The sequence below is a fragment of the Ambystoma mexicanum genome, chromosome 7p, assembly GCF_040938575.1.
Source record: "Ambystoma mexicanum isolate Mex_15411 chromosome 7p, UKY_AmexF1_1, whole genome shotgun sequence".
Lineage (NCBI taxonomy): Eukaryota > Metazoa > Chordata > Amphibia > Caudata > Ambystomatidae > Ambystoma > Ambystoma mexicanum.
The window spans coordinates 369,531,705-369,549,118 of NC_090939.1; positions in this window are offsets into that span (position 1 = coordinate 369,531,705).

A 17,414-nucleotide genomic window follows, 5' to 3' on the forward strand; every position below is an offset into this window, starting at 1 on the left:
TATTAACGAGAATATATACCTGTTATATTTACAGGATGAACAAATAGATTGAGAACATTTATCTCAAATGCGCTGAGGATAAACTAACAGTTCAAAGTGTGTTGGCTTTAGTTGTTTAACAACGATTTGAGTTTATTTGGATATTCGATCCTTTAAATCTATGGACACTTGCTGTATAATATTTGCAAGACATTCTTGGTTGTATGTTATAGCAACACACCACACTGAAATGCACACCGAGAAGGTGGGCAGACGTTTGCATTTATGTGAAATGTTTACATTTGGTTACTGCTTTTTTTTAAATAGTGTTTTTCTGTTATAGTTTTCTTTGTTAAAAAAGCTGGTGGCTTTCAAATTGACTTGTACTTGGTTTGTCTACAAACTTCACGAGATACCAGGAAGGCCCCGGTTGTTTTGCTTTAATTGTATTAAACACATGTTTAACTAACTCTGAATTCTGCATCGCATATGTCTTTGCTTTTACACTAATCATTGAATAACCAATCGGTAATAGAAACGTGGTTGTTATGAAAAATTTGGTTTTGCTTTCGAAGATTTAACTTGTTTAATCATAATTCCAAACAGGGCATTGCCCTCTTAGGAGTGCAAGAAGGTTCCCTGTTGGCAACAACGGGCCTTTTTGTGTTTAGCACTCCAGAAAAGATAGCAATATCAGGTGCACTCCCCTCTGTGCATGCAGACCAGTCTAATAGGTTTCTTCTATCGCAGTGGCAGCTCAATCATATCTACATTTATAACCACAGAATTTTGTTGATACAAAATCCTGGTCAATGATTTAATTTTCAGGCGTTACTCGTGCAGCATTTTTCTCCTGGTTAAACAGCAGCGCACGCCTCCCCAGGTCAGTGATTTTTTTGGCTTGTTTAACACAGCAACGGCACAGATAACACATACTTCAGTGTCCATTGATCTATAGATGTTTCATACACTAGCTGTAGCCTGTGTTACATATTTCAGTTACCCTGTTAGAAATACTGCATTATGTATGTTTTACATATAGACCCCACGTACAATCTGAAAAATGGCAGTCCCCAAATGTGTGGACAAATCATTCCTCCCTCTGTGCCTTGGTTCTTATATCTGGCTGAAATGAGAGCAACTGGAAACAAGGGTGCTAGATGCATCTAAAAAATCGGAAGGTCATTTGCCATCACTTTCTGTGAGGTCACTTGGAGGCTGGGTCAAATTACATCACTTCCTGTGATGTAATCAGAGGGTCAAGGGTCATGTGATGTCACTTCCGCTAGCCCTGGCATTTTGCTAAAATGATGTCCCTGGTGATGGGCCCAGTGGTCAGATTCCTGGCGTAGAGGCAAATAAGGTACAAGTGGACCTTCCTGTTTGGTCTACTCTTCACATGGGATGACCGACAGCATAAGATAACAACGTGCGATGAGAGAATGCAAATATTGAACCTTCAAGAGGAGTCAGAGGACAATGGCGACAAGAGCAAAAAGATGGCCAGGCCTACTCGCAGGCTGTGGGATGGAAAACAATGAAGATGACGAGGAGTTCCAGGCAGAAGGGGAAGGAGCCACTGATTGGTAGGACTCTGAAGAAGGTATAAGGTTACGGGTGGGGGAGTCTATGGAAATGGAAGAGGAAATATGACTTTGGGTGCATTCACCGGACAATTGTTTGAAGATTGCTGCAGGTTTATAAGAGTAGCGGCCGGTGTGGGATGCAGTGGGAAGTCATCTTTGGAATCCATAGTGGGGTTTAGGACTCCCTGCAGGGTGTCCTGGGTTAGGTTGAGGGCCAAGAGTGATGGGCACTACACCCTAGCACCCTTAGGGACTTTGACTCTTCCCAGGGAAGAGTAGGGGGTGATGGGAGGGCAGGAGGGAAGAAGGGGAGAGGTAAAGGGGAGGGGCTAAGGAAGGGGAACCACCAGAGAGGGTCACAGGGAATGGTCCAGAGGCTGGGTCAGGGGTAAAAGAACCACTATTGAATTCAGATGGCTAGGTTAACTATTTTGACATACAATGTGAGGGGTATGAATAGCCCGGTTAAGAAAAGAAAGCTGGAGGCAATTTGGCGGGTGGAGAAACCACATTTAGTGATGTTTCAAGAAACCCACATAAGGAAAAGGGATAAATTGAAGCTGAAAAAAAGGGGATATGGTCGGCTTCATCAGGCGAATGCATTGGGAAGAACAGCAGGAGTGTTAATAGTCATAAAAGATGGTCTGACTGTTCTGGCACATGCTACTCAGGTACACCCAGAACAGAGATTTCTCTTTTCAAATGTCTCCATAGATGCTTGCCCCTACAATTTATGCTCCAAACGGGGTCAAGATAGTCTACTATACCTGGAAGGGTTCGCAAACAGGGAAGTAGTATCGACAGCGGATTTTTAATATGGCGTGGGTGCCACAGGACGATAGAAGCTCGCGAGCTGTCCACCATGTACAAGCTCCCTCGAAAGCGTTTAAGCAATTAATCACGGCCTTGGTGTTACATGACACATGGAGGGTAATAAAGGGCCAAAAGAGAGGATTCACATATTATTCACATGCTCATTCCTCATTGCCGACGATAGTCTACATTTGGGTCTCCACGTGTCTACTAGGGAGAATAATAGAGCTTGAGATGAGGACCATTGCATTATCAGATAACACCCCATTGAAGTTAGCTATTGAAGTGGAAAGGAAAGTGGGTGGGCTTTTGATATGGAGATTTCCAACAGAATTACTGCAGGTCCCTCTGGTAGTGGATTTGATAAAGGATAAGATTGACGCCTATTTCGTAGATAATGAGACCCCAGGTATGGCAACAGCATCCATCTGGGACGCATTTAAAGCAGTGTTACAGGGGCATTTAATAGCGATGAAAGCAGCGAGGGATAAGCCACAAGGCCATTTGGAAAGGGAACTTGAGACCCAGGTGCAGGACATCATGCAGGAACCATAGAAGGGTCCAAATCGGAGGGTTTAGATATCCCTGAGACACGCCAGGGGCCAGCTGGACCTGTTACATACTAAGCGTGGGAAGAGCTCTATTGTTTACAAAACAAAGATTTTATATGCACGCAAATAAAGCAGATAGGCTGTTGGCTAGACAGATGAAGAATAAAACACTGTCCCGTACTATTTTGAAATTGAAGGATGAAGAAGGGGGCTCCATTACGACTACGGAGTTGATTGCGGCATTATTTGAAAGATTTCTATGCAAGTCTTTCTGCCTCTGAGGGACCCGAGGAGGACCGGCAAAGAACTTACTTAGATACGGTTCCATTTACACAAATGTTGCCCTTAGAGAGTGAAGGCCTTGAGGGGGATATTCAGCAAAGCGAAATGTTAGCAGTGATTAAAGATCTTCCCGCTAACAAAGCTCCAAGCCCGGATGGCTACACAGTGAACTTTTATAAAAAAAATGTCAGGGTACACCGGTGCCGCAGTTTAGGAAGCATTATAATTCCTTTGAACAAAAAGGAAACCTCACAAGTTGTCACGACCCACATCCAGAAACCCCTCTGGCAAGCCCATGGGCCAGGAGGGGTCTTGGCTCAGGTCTCCAATAAACTTAGGCATCCATTGCCTAGGCCCTTTTGGGGCCAGGCTCATACTTAATAAAGACTTGTGTTTAGGGAACTACTTTATTTCAAGTGTCAGCCAACATGGAGGCATCCACATAGCTTGGTTCCTTGGAACCAAGCTGCGCGGTATAGTGTTTTGGGTGTGGTAGCCTCGGAACTACTTTACCTGGACTACTTTCTTGAAGCTATTTAAACCACACCCGACTTGGATAACACTCTTCACGTTACTTTACAATCCTGCAACGTGATGCTCATAGTGTTCAGCTGTACCCGTGAACCTTGGAAGAACAGCATCTGTAAGGAGACAAAAAGACATCATTAGCAGCAGCAGCTTACCTGCAATTTTCATCGTTAGCAGCCCTCAACTCATGCGAACAGCTTCCTAGGATCAGCGCATCTCCCGGACCGACGGATCTGCAAAAAAGGAAGAAACAAGATATTAGAAACTTTACAACTTAACAAACTGTGCGAAAAGCTTACCTCGCAAGTCGCCCCGCAACCAGCATCGCCTCGGGATTCCACACGCCGGGTGAGCACCGTGACCTATGGGAAAGAAAAGACAACAGGTTAGCAAAGGCTAGGCATCATAGCGCCTACTTAACGCATCATAGCGCTCTTTACACGCCATCATTTACCGGCGAGACCCAATTCAGCCAATGCATCACACTGGACGTCTGCACACCTAAGGAAGAGAAAGAGACATTATTAAACCAAGAAAGGCATGCAAGAATAACAACAATATACAACAGCAATAAAACCTACATGAAAGACTCAAAACGGGCCGGCATCTGTGAAGTAACTAGATCGCTTTTGCCCACAAAGGACAACGTGCCCCTGACAAGAAGGAAGGACGGAGAGCACACCTGAATTAACAACAAGGTGAGGAGAGGCCCGGAAGGGCTGCAGGCATACGGGGTGGTGGGGGGCTGTCTACCCCAGTTGGCCAGTCTTGAACAATTGCCCACCTATATTTCAGGCAGAACTTCCCTGCTGGTCACACCTGGGAATCGCAAAGAAGGATACCAGAGTCCCCATGGCTGGGTGGAGTCCCCATGGATACCAGGTGAGCGTAACACAGGTTCCATGAACGCGGCTAAGGTGGTGGGACCTCCTAAGGAGGGTAAAGCTCTGATCCTCCCAGGCTCCTACAGACCTATTCCACTGATACATTTAGATGCTAAGATTTACACAAAGGTTTTGGCAAATAGGCTCCTTTATCTCCTGCCCAAACTAGCAAGAACCAACCAGTCCGGTTTTATACCGCTAAAACAAATGCATGATAATGTACATGGAGTTTGTCATTTAATTGAAAAAACTGAAATTAAACAATAGCCAGCACGCCTCATTGCCGTGGATGAGGAGAAGGCCTTCAACAGGCCTTCCTGTTTCATACTTTGGAAAAAATTGGGTTTGGGATGACATTTTTTAGGAGGGTATGAGCTAATTATCAGCCTACCTTGGTTCGGCTGGTGATAAACAGTTGTTTATTTAGTGGAATTAACATACAACGAGGTACCAAACAGGGTTGCCCTCTCTCCCCGTTACTATATGCCATATACGTAGAGCCCTTGCTGCTTAGACTTCGTTCTCTGGAGAGTATTCATGGGATTGAGATGGCAGGGGAAAATCATAAGGTGATAGCTTTTGCCGATGACATGTGGTTAGCGGTGTCAGACCCGGAGAAGTCAATCCGAGCGCTTATGGCTTAGTTGGAAGAATTTGGGGTGATAGCAGGATTAAAATTTAATAAGTAAAAGTCAGGAATCCTAAACCTAACTGCCCACTCTGACATCATAGACCTGGTCAAGGGATCCACTCTGCTAAAGGAAATGAACTTGGGAATCACTTTTCTAGGGGCGGTATTAACTAAGACTATAGAGGGCATGTATGAGGCTAACGGAAAATACAATTAGATCTACAAAGGAGGAGCCCCTTATGGATCTCATGTTTGGGAAAGATCACAGTTGTAAAAATTGTGGTTTTGCCGAACGTTTTATATTATTTTCAAGCTCTACCCATCCCAGTCCCAAAGTATTTTTTTAGGTGTCTTAACAAAATGGTGTCCTCTTATATATGGCAGAAAAAAATCTCCCCGGGTGTCCATGAATATTTTGACAGCGTCCATAATTAGAGGTGGTTTGTGTAACGCTCACCTGACTCCCACGGAGGCGCTGGTCTAGTCTGGGTTGCTGTGGCCTCTTCGAGCGTGATGCGCAGAACTCGGAACACCGACTGAACAGGACCCTCAAATCTTGCTTGTCTGGCCCGTAGGAATATCCTTCTGTAGATGAGAAAGGGGATTTAATAGTCTGCAGAATAGTGTGCTTGCTCCCCCTTCCCCCCTTCGTTCTTCTCTAACTTCCTCCGAAATCCCCGGTTGAAGCTCACCTTATGGTTTGAAAGGATGAACTCTCCATCCTGCTTCTGGTGAAGGGGCGCGTGTTTGTCCAGTTACTTCACTGGTTTTCAGAATGGCGCTGGAAAAATCCACGTGACTTTTCCGAGCGGAACGCCGTAAGTATGAAGATTACAAAAGTTCAAGTGTTGAGCCTCCTTTTCTGTTGCCTTCCTAACCTGTGATCTGTCCTTTATTTTAGGTGCAGAATGAAGGCGATGCGTTGAGGGATTGAATTGCCGATGGTAAACTCAGGTGAGTTAGCGATGGGGGCGACCCCTCTTAATGTCTTTATATTCCTCCTGTAATGTCTTTTGTCCTTTCCCCGTAGGGGCCGGGGTGCGGTACCTGCCAACGAAGCGGCGCCGGCCTGAAATGAGGAATGGTCCACCAACAGAAGACGGTTCCGGATGCAGGTAAGAAGTTTGATAAAATTCTTGGTTTTCACCTTTCTCTTCTCTTCTTTCCTTACAGGTGTTCCAGGATCGAGGCGGGCGTGGCTGGAGGCCAGATGCAGGAGCAGACACGGTGAGCGTTCAGCCGCTTGGATGCAGAACAACGCGAAGCGTGAGCTACTGTCTGGGCGTGGCTTAAATAGCCTCCGAAGTAGTTCCAGGTAAGTATCCTTCCCTGGCCATGCCCGAGTGGCAAAATAGTCCCAATGAAAAAATAGTCCCTTTCAGGTCTCAGGGAGGCCTGAATCTTGCAGCATGGTCTGCATCAGGTAAGTGCACAAAACACCTTCCTTTATGAGCCTGGCGCCTATGGCGCCAGGACTGATGTCCAACATGAGCCTGGCGCCAACGACGCCAGGACAGAATCCAAAGAGCCCCTATAAGGGGCCGCTGGGCTTTTACCCGGGGGCATGATGCCTTCTCCCGGGGTGCTGGGCCTGGCCTGGTGCTCCGGGGGTAGGCATCATGACAGCACTCCCCCCCAAGGCCCCTCCCAAGGTCGTTCCCTCTGGAGGTTTCGGTTTGTTTGGGAAATTCCGATGGAACGTTTTTACCAGCCGAGGTGCATGTATGTGGTCGCTGGGTTCCCAAGACCTTTCCTGAGGCCCGTACCCTTTCCAATCAATTAGATAGAAAAGTTTAGATTTTGAGATCTTAGAATCCAAAATGTTCTTCACCTCGAATTCAGGCTCCCCATCTATCTGGATTGGTTCTGGTGGCTTTATTAATCTGGTTCCTGGTTGCACTGGTTTCAAAAGTGACACATGAAAAACGGGGTGAATCCGCATGTTAGCTGGTAGATCGAGCTTGACTGCCACTTGGTTAATTATAGCTTTAATCGAGTAAGGGCCCAAATACCTTGGATTAAAAGTTCGAGGTCCCTTGAGCAATAAGTGTTTGGTAGCCAACCATACTTGATCCCCTATTTGGTATGGAGGCGCCTCACTCCGATGCAGATCCGCATTCTTTTTGTATTTCCCTTTCGCTTGTTGCAAATGTGCAGTTGCATCCTTGAAGGCTTGAGTTATCGTGGAATGCAAATGGTCCACTGCGGGCATTTCAAGGCTCAGAGGTGAGTCCAGGTCTGAAGTACGAGGGTGATGTCCATATAGGGAATAAAAGGGGCTTTGTCCAGTTCCAGAGTGTACCGAGTTATTGTATGCATATTCGGCCACCCATAAAATATCCTTCCAATTACCCTCCGATTGGTGCAACATACATCGTAGGTATTGTTCAAGGGTCTGGTTCGTTCTCTCCATCTGACCATCGGTCTGTGGGTGGTGGCTGGTTGAGAGTCTTACGTCGATTTGTGCCAGTTGACAACACTTTCTCCAAAAATGAGAAATAAACTGGCTTCCTCGGTCGGAGACTAGTATGGGCGGGAATCCATGCAAACGGATGATATTTTCGAGGAATTCCCTGGCTAGGACAGAAGCTGAAGGTAATCCTTTCAACGGAATAAAATGGGCCATCTTGGAAAATAAATCCACCACAACCAGAATAGTATTGTATCCATTACAAGGGGGCAGGTCCGTGATAAAATCTAGTGACAAGGTGTGCCAAGGTGCTGGTGGAATGTCTAAAGGCTGAAGAAGACCGGGTTTTGTCTTTTGGCCTTTGTTTTGGGCGCAAACTCCACAGGACATCACGAAAGATTTAATATCCCTTCGCCAGGAAGGCCACCAGAATTGTTTAATTTTTTCCTCAGTTTTTGGCAATGCCAGGATGTCCTTCCATCAGGGTATCATGATGACGGGAAATAACCAGTTCTTTTTCTGGCAGAAATAAGCGTCCTTGGAAGTAAGGTAGGCCGTCGTTGACCGAAAAGTAAGACCCCCTTTGGATCCAATCCTGCAAGGCTGTAGAGTCCAGGAGTTGTTTTACCCGTGCTTGAATGTCTTCAAGGGTTTGTAAAGAGGTTATCCCCAAAATTCTTTGTTCGGGAATTATCGGCACAGGTTCTGAGTTTGTGTCTATTTCTCCCATTCCTATTCGAGATAGCGCGTCCACTTTGCCATTCTTACAGCCGGGGCGGTAAGTGATTACAAAATCGAACTCAGCAAAGAACAAAGCCCATCGGAGCTGACGTGACGATTGAGCCTTGGCAGTTTTTAAATATTGTAAGTTTCGGTGATCAGTGATCACGGTGATGGTATGCCTGGCGCCAAGAAGATAATGCCACCAAGCCTTAAAGGCGGACTTAATGGCTAATAATTCCTTGTCGGTGATTGCATAATTTACCTCAGGCGGCGAGAACTTTCTGGACCAAAATGCTACGGGGTGCAGTTGGTTGGTTTCAGGGTCTCTCTGAGACAGGACAGCTCCCATGGCTAAGCTGGACGCGTCGGTTTCGACTATATAAGGGAGATCGGGATGCGGGTGCTGCAAAATAGGTGCGGACGTGAATTTAGCTTTCAATTCCTGAAAGGCCTGTTCGGCTTCCTCGGTCCATTCAAAGCGTTTATTTTTTCGCAAGAGTGCAGTGATGGGTTGTACCACACGTGAAAATTCCGGGATAAATCTGCGATAAAAAGTAGCAAAACCAAGCATGCTTTGGACACCTTTCACCGAACTAGGTGATGGCCATTTGAGGATGGCATCCACTTTTCGTGAGTCCATTCGGACCCCTTTAGGTGTCAGGATGAATCCAAGAAACTCAACCTCAGTGGTATGGAAAACGCACTTTTCCAGCTTTGCAAATAGTTTGTGCTGGCGCAATTTCTCAAGGACGGCCCTGACATGCTTTTTGTGATCAGATTCCGAAGAGGAGTACACAAGAATGTCATCGATATATACGACAACACAAACATCGATGAGTTCCCGAAGGACATTGTTCATGAAGAATTGGAAGGCAGCAGGCGCGTTGCACAACCCGAAAGGCATTACCTGGTATTCGAATAATCCATATTTTGTACGGAAGGCCGTTTTCCATTCGTCGCCTTCTTTTAATCGCACCAGATGATAAGCCCCCCGGAGATCTAACTTGGTGTATACGCAAGCGTCCTTCAGCTGGTCAAGGAGTTCAGGGATCAGAGGCAGAGGGTAACGGTTTTTAACAGTTATCTGGTTCAATGCGCGGTGGTCGATACAAGTTCTAAGGTCGCCTTCTTTTTTGGGCACGAAGAACAAAGCCGAGGATGCCAGAGACTTTGACGGGCGAATGAAACCATTGGCTAGGTATTGATCTAAATATTATCTCAAATGCAGATTCTCAGGTTCAGTAAGGGCATAAATCCTGCTACAAGGGGGTTGTGCACCGGGCACCAGATCGATTTGGCAATCGTACGATCTGTGGGGAGGTAACGTGTTGGCCTGTTCCTTTTGGAAGACGTCCTGAAAGTCTTGGTATTCCGGAGGTAGTTGCATGGAGACAGAGGTTACAGACGCTAGACTAATCTTCAGATTTTCTGGGTAGCAGGTTTGTGCACAATCCGGGAAGGTTATTCTCTTCGCTCGCCAATCAATTCGAGGATTATGTGTCTCTAACCAAGGGATTCCGAGAATAACCTGAAACTGTGGAGCCTTGATTACATCAAACACAACTGCCTCCCGATGGCCGTCCGGACCTATAAGTGTCACCTCAGCAGTGGAATATGTTACCGGTCCAGAGGCAATTTCGGTTCCATCGACTGTGGTGATGACATCTTTGCTGGTTTTAGGACGCAGAGGGAGGTTAATCCTAGAGACCAATTCACGATCCACATAATTTCCTATAGCCCCACTATCGATGTATGCCTTTATTGCATGCAACCGCTTAGGCTGTTCCGGATCTACGAGGACCATTGGCACAATGAAATGCAAGGTCTGAGAGTTAGTTTTCAAGCTTGGCAAGCATGATGCCTGCTCCCGGGGTGCTGGGTCTGGCCTGGTGCTCCGGGGGTAGGCATCATGACAGCTTGCGACTTCCCCATTTCAAGATGTATTATGAAGCTGCACAGCTTAAAGTAACGAGAGAATGGTTTTCGGGGGATATGTGGAACACTTGGGTGAGACAGGATAGGGCTGTAGCTGGTACTCCTCTGTCGGGTCTGCTTTGAATGTAGAAGGAGCATAAGCCACAGAATCTAGAGAGAAGTGTGATAGTGAGTCTGGCGGTGAAGGTATGGGATAAGGCTGTCACCAGAGCTATGCTTTCAACCTCCCTCTCCCCATTTATGCAGCTGTTGCATAATCTCAGTTTCCACCGGGAATGGAATGGGGTGCATCTAAGGCCTGGAAAGAGGCAAGATGCCTCAAGTTAAGGGACATGTTCCAAGGGCAGAAAGTAAGAACATTTGAATCATGTAAAATAACCCTGGGGTTGACTGAATCCGATAGATTCCGATATCTCCAGCTGCACCATTGGTTGGCTTATCCGACCCTTAGGGAAGCGGCAGCACGCCAGTTAACTCCCTTTGAGCTTTATATTACAAGCCAATCAGGGTCGAAAAAATGATTATCAGCTCTTTATAGATTCCTCAATGAGTGCCCTGCCCCGACAAATTGGCAATTCCAGAAGAAGTGGGAGAGTACATTGGGTACTACCATAGGGGGAGACAATTGGGATTGGTTGTGGGGGAATATACCAAAATTAACTTGCTCGTTTCAGGTACGTGAAATGTGGTACAACATTATGTATCAATGGCATTACACCCCGGCCAGGTTTCAAACAATGTACCCCTCTACTCAACCAACCTGCTGGAGCAGCTGTAATTCTAAGGGTGAGAGGAGGCATATTTGAGGGAGTTGCCCGGTCCCCCAGCTTTTTTGGGAAGGGGTAAAAAAGCACAGTAAGGTGCGGCTTTGTGGCCTCTGGGGCCAAAGATGTAAAGGGCTAACTAAGAGTCAATTGAGGGGCTTTATGATACTCCTGGTAGCCGCGTGCCTGAAGAGAGCACAGAATTGGAAAAAAAGGTCAGCCTCCTTCGGATTTAGACTAGCTGCGAAAAGTATGGCATTTTGTGGCATTGGAGTGGGTAACGTATACAGCCCAAGGGGATCAGGAGTTTTTCAGACAAGATTGGGACAATGTTCTGTCGTTTCTACAAGGGGACTATATACAGCAGTGATGTCTGCATAACTTGAGACTTTTGGACCTATTTTGAAGACTTTGAGACATATCGAAAAAGAAAATCTGGACGTGTTTCTCTCTGGTGGGGGTAAGGAAGTGGTTAGTTTGAGGGGAGAATTGTTGCTTTGTTTGAAAATCAATTAAAACAAGAAAAAAAAAATAATAAGTGTTATGTGTTCAGTTGGGGATATCAAGACTTACCCTAAACCAAAAGGATTTGTTGTTATAATTGAAATTGTAATTGTTTATTTGTACAGCACTTATACACAAGTGAAGTGCTTCAAAGCCCTTCAAGGCAGGAAGGGTGCAAGGGAAAAAACAGTAGTCATTCTTAGGGCTTGAAGTTTCCGAATGATCGAACAAAAAGTAGCGTATTAGGCCTGACGGCATTTCACCTAGTGCAAGTACATGAAGTGTAACAGGTGCAGACAGATTAGGGAGGGGAGACAAAGTGGGGACAAGACAGAACTTACTAGGCCTAGTAAATTCAGGTCATACAAGTGTACAGATGGAGGTGCAAGGGTGGGGGGAGAGGGGAACATGTGCGCCAAGTCCAGCAGTGCCCCCGGTTAAGTGCAGAGATGTTACCTCTCTCATGAAACACATGATGAAGTGCAGTCGGGGTTACCACACTCATGGAATGAAAGCTGAAAGTGCAGTAGTGCTGGTCCTAGTGCAGAGGCCCGGAAGCAAGTGGAAAAACTGGCGGGGGTGCCTAGGACCTGTGATGGTCTAGAGGTGAGCCAGGCGATCAGTCAGCAAGTCTGAGCAGAGTTAGGGGAGAGATGGAGGAGCGAGGCTGGAGAGCAAGAGAGGGGAGGTTAGCAAGAGAGAGGGAGAAAGAACGAGGAAGAGAAAAGGGCAATATCAATTGTTTCAAATAATACTGAAGCGCATCCGGCCAGCAACATTCGCAAAATGTGATTGCAAGACGACATTTCAGAGAAGTTTGGTCGCTGTCTCTAAAGGCAGAGCTGTGAAAAATAAAGCCAAACGATAGAAATTGCAGTGGGTGACTAACAAGAACTAAGAACTTTAGGTGGTTTAACAGATCATTATCACAGGAGCTCGTGTTCTTTGAAAGGATAACTTCATACATGTTTGTAAAACCATGCATTTTAATAGCACATTGGACAAGTCAAATCAGACAAAACACTTAGGGCCTGATTTACATATGCCTTTTTCGAGCAATCTCATTGAAAAATGCTTTGTAAATCAGGCCCTTAGTATAGATATGGCTTTACATGGGTTTTTGAGGTTTCTTAGGGCTTTTTATTGCCCTGTGAAAGCGGGCATTTCCAATTCCAGTTCCAGCAACATACATGGCCAGTCTTCAAACACCCTGTCCGAGATATGTGAAATTGGCACATGCCCAACATGGCCAGCGGCTGAGTTCCCAGTAACAAGTTAGTATACTCATATCTTTGTTTTGAACTCTCAATGCTCCCTCCTTATGTTCTCCCTTTATCGTTTCCCAATTCCTTCTTGTCTATATGTTCGTTTCACCTATCTTGTTTCTTTCTCTTTTCCCACTCTGTTTCTTTCGTAGATGTTTATGTGCTAACTATGAATTTATTTTTATTTTTTCTGTCTTTCTTTGCTTGTTTCTTTCTCCATGTATTTGTCCTGTTCTTTTCCTCCATACAATATATTGGGCCTCATTACGAACCTGGCGGTAGAGTGATACCGGCGCTGGTAGTGCTGCCGGTGCCGATATCACTCTACTGCCACATTACGAGTTCTGCTCACGGGGCCACCATGTACGTCTGGTCAGACCAGACCTTCAGAGCAGCACCCGCTAGCAGAACAGGATGCTACAACGGTCCCGTTATTAACAGGACCATTGTTAGCATCCTCCCCATTGAGCCCTATGGGGGTTCAAATGGGAATGGGGACGTACCGGGTCTGGGTCCCTCGATTGGGAATTACCAGGCCCACAAAGGTCGGAATGGCCCGGTAATTCACATTTTTCGGGACCCGGACCCGAGTTTGGGGGTAGCCATGCCGCTAAAAATGGCATGGCTACCTCCAAACTCTTAATGAGGCCCATTGTCTTTTTTATTGTGTCCTCTTCCTCTCTATTGTTTGCTTTCCCACTTTTTCCTCTTTATTTTCTTCTCCTCTTGCTTTGCATGAACCTCTTTTCTACCCTTCTCGTTTACCTCCTCCATTTTCATTATTTTTGCACCTTCTTTTTTTCCCTCAGTCTTTTTCGAGTTCCTTCTTAGCAACTGCCACTGTCAGTTTTTCACCTGACTTTTCCAACATTATTTCTGGCCATCTGCAAGAACAGTTTAAAGATGTAGCATCAACAGTACATTCTGGCTGTGCATCAGGCACATTGCAGCAGGGGCAGTCATTGATGCAGCACGGTGGCCCTGTGTTGAGAAAAGGGGAGGGGCTTAAACCACTCTGACACTTTCAGTAATTGGGACTCCACCTGGGTGTGTTGGACATGGCTAGCTTGGCAATGGTCAGAAAACCAATGAGAGGATAGGCAGAGGGATAAAGGAGACCACAGGAAACAGGAAGTTGTGACTTGTTTGAGTGAGGTCAAAGGAGAGAGAGACAGTAGATCAAGAGAACAGAAGGAGGAAGGACAGTGGACTGGAGTGTAGAGGCAATTTTCAGAAAAGGTAAGGTATCGGTTGGTGAGAGCAAGTGGTACTGAATGGTGAGTGTATGTGTTTGTTTAGTGAGGGAGATTATTACAGAGAGTGTAGGGAGTTAATGCACATTGGTTGGGAGAGCATAAGGTGTGTGACTGGGGAGAAGGTGGGAGAAGTAGTAGAAGTAGTGTGGAGGAGGGAGTAATAGAGTGGAGGAGGGAGTCGTACTATGGAGGTGTTAGTGATTGTGTGGAGGAAAAAGTATTTGTGTGGAGGAGGGAACAGTAGTGTGAAAGAGACAATTGTTGCATTGAGAAGGGTGGAGCAAGGTAGTACATGGAGTGAGAGACATTGGAGGGACAGAGGAGGAAGATGTAGGGAGTCAAAAGAGTAAAGGTGGAGTTGGTAGTAGAACAGTAGAAAGATGAGAGTAGTATATAGAAACATTGAAAGGAAACTCAGTGTGTGAAAGGATGAATATCACATGTCTGAAGGAACATTCCCCGATCATCTGTTATCTATTTGCAAGCTGATAATGTAGGGCTAGTCTAGATAGAAAGTCTAGATAGAAAGGTTGATTGCCTTTAGGTCATTCCAATGAGCTAGCCTAGAAAATAGACAGCAGTGGTCATTATTCCATATATACTAACCTGGCGACTAGGGACATCTGTGTTAGGTTGGAACATATTGTTTCTACATGACAGAGGGATAGGAAGTCCTAGAGCCCTGCCTAAAATAATCAATAAAATCCCTTGAACTATCTCTGTGAGTTGAACTATCCTTTGAGCCATCTGTGACAACATCTAATGCATTTTATTCAACAAGGTGCATTTCAATTGACTACATATATCAAAAGATGTAACATATTGTTAAATATAACAAGAAGACCATTTTGTTTACCCTACAAATTTGCCTGATGCAATGAGCATTCGGTTCGACTGCCATGTGTGTAAAAAGTTTTCAAATTATATTTTTATTTGTTTTGAGTTGAAGAAAATATCATGAGATTTATAGATTTAATTCAATTTGATGATAAGGCCTACACTTCATTAAATTGTCATTGCCAGTAAGAATACACCAAGTATTTTGTTTTCTCTTTCACATGTAACTTTGAAGTGGTCAATGTAGCTGAACTCTAGTTCAACCTGAGATGGGTTTTTGTTTTTTCAGGGCTCAGCTGTGAAGACAAGCAATGCAGAGGTTATCTGTCTTTAAAACAGACCTCCCCATTAATCAGCAGACAACCAATTAAAAGAGATGGATAGGCACAGATATGTGTCTCAGAGTAAAAGGCTGTATTTTAAAATATTTTGCACAAGTGCACGAAAGTGCAGTTTTGGCAGGACCCTCTCTTGGCTTTGGATCTTATGTGTTGACTACCCGTGGCTGGCGCAAGCATATCCTTTGCTGCTCGTGCTGTGTGCTGTGAGAAATACAGGAAGTCCCCTTTCTACTTCTACAGCCTGCAACACTGGCACCTCACAGAGGTAGGAGGCGTCCCCCTTCAAAACCACCCAATGGCATAAAGCATCTGTGAAGTGCATGGAAGTGCAGTTGTGGCAGGACCCTCTCCTGGCTTTCAAACCTACGTGTTAGTCTGCTATTTTGACTACCCATGGGTGGTATAGGCATATCCTTTGCCACTCGTGCTGCGTGCCGTGAGAACTACTGGGAGTCGCTTTTATGCTGCTGCAATCTGCAACGGCACATTGTGGCAGTTGGAGGCGTCACCCTCTTCAAATCCACCCCGTGGCACAAAGCGCAATTGTGGCAGGACCCTCTCTGGGCTTTGGTTCCTATGTGTTGGTCTGCTATCTTGACTAGCCATGGCTGGTGTACAAAAATCATTTGCTGCTTGTGCTGTGTGCCATGAGCACTAGTGGGATTGTGCCTTTTCTGCTTTTACAGCCTGCAAGACCGGCGTGTCATGGCAGAGCGAGGCGTCCCTCTTCAAATACAACCCTACGGCACAAACCAACCACGAAGTGCACGGAAGTGCAGTTATGACAGTACCCTCTCTTGGTTTTGAATCCTATGTGTTGGTCTGCTATCTTGACTACCCATAGCTTGTATAAGCATGTCATTTGCTGCTCGTGCTATGGGCCGTCAGACCTACTCTGCGCCCCTTTTCTGCTTCTACAGCCTGCAACACTGGAATGTCATTATAGTGGGAGCAAATCACCTGCACAGTGCACAGAAGTACAGTTGTGGCAGTTGTTGCAATTGCAGCAGTGGGTTTCATTAGTGGGGTGAGTTCTATCTCTTCAATAGCTATGTATATGATGTGATATGGCATTTATAATGCGCCTATACACAAGTGTTCCGAGACGCGTTGATTCAAAGGAGGGGGAACAGAGGGAAGACAGAGACAGCAATCTTACTAGGCCAGGTGACATTGAGATTGCGCAAGTGCAGGGGAGGAGGGAAATGGAAAGTGTGGGGGTGGGGGGAAGTGGCAGTGCAGTACATAGGATCAACAGTACACAATAAATAGAATAAATAAAAACAATAGGTAAAACTGCAGCCAGCTAGTGGCAGGTGCAGGGGTGAGTGCAGGCATCAAGTGTCAGGAGCTAGTGGGGGCTGTAGGGATACATAAACAACCCCCAAGTACAGGGGTTGCCAGGGAGGCAGTGCAGTTGTGCAGCTGGTGGGGGAGGGGACGTGGACCTGAGATCAGAGGGTAGACAGGTGACCAGGGCAGATTCAGTCAGGAGTTCAGTAGGGGAGAGGAGGAGAGAAAGCAGAAGCAAAGAGGAAGGTCTTGAGGTGATTCTGGAACTGGAGATGGTTCTCCTCAAGTGTCAGGGAGGCAGGGAGGCTGTTCCAGAGGGAGGCCCCAGCTGAAGAGTGAGATCTACCACCAACTCGTTGCTTGGAGAAGGGACTGAACCTGAAGGAGCGCAGAGCTTGAGAAGGAAATATTTAGGAAGAGAGAGTTGAAGGTACTGAGGCCCCAGGCCCCAGAAGGCCTTGTGGACAATGCAGAGGGTTTTGACCTTATCCTTGCAGCCACTGGGAGCCAGTGCAGAGATTTCAGTCCTTGAGAGATACGATCCCTGGGCTTGAGGCCAAGGACAAGTCTTGCAGTCCTGTTCTGGATGAGTTGCAGAGGGCAGAGATTAGAAGCAGGCAGTTTTAGAAAGAGGCTGTTGCAATAGTCCAGCCTAGAGAGAACCAGAGCTCTGGAGACAGTGAGCTTCTGGGGGAAGGAGAGGAAAGGAAGAATACCTCTGAGGAGGTGCAGCTGGTAGTGTGACTTCTTAGAGACGTCAGAGATGTCAGGAGAGAAGGAGAGTGTGGAGACGAAGATGACCCTGCAGTTTTTAGCCTCACAGCTGGGAGAA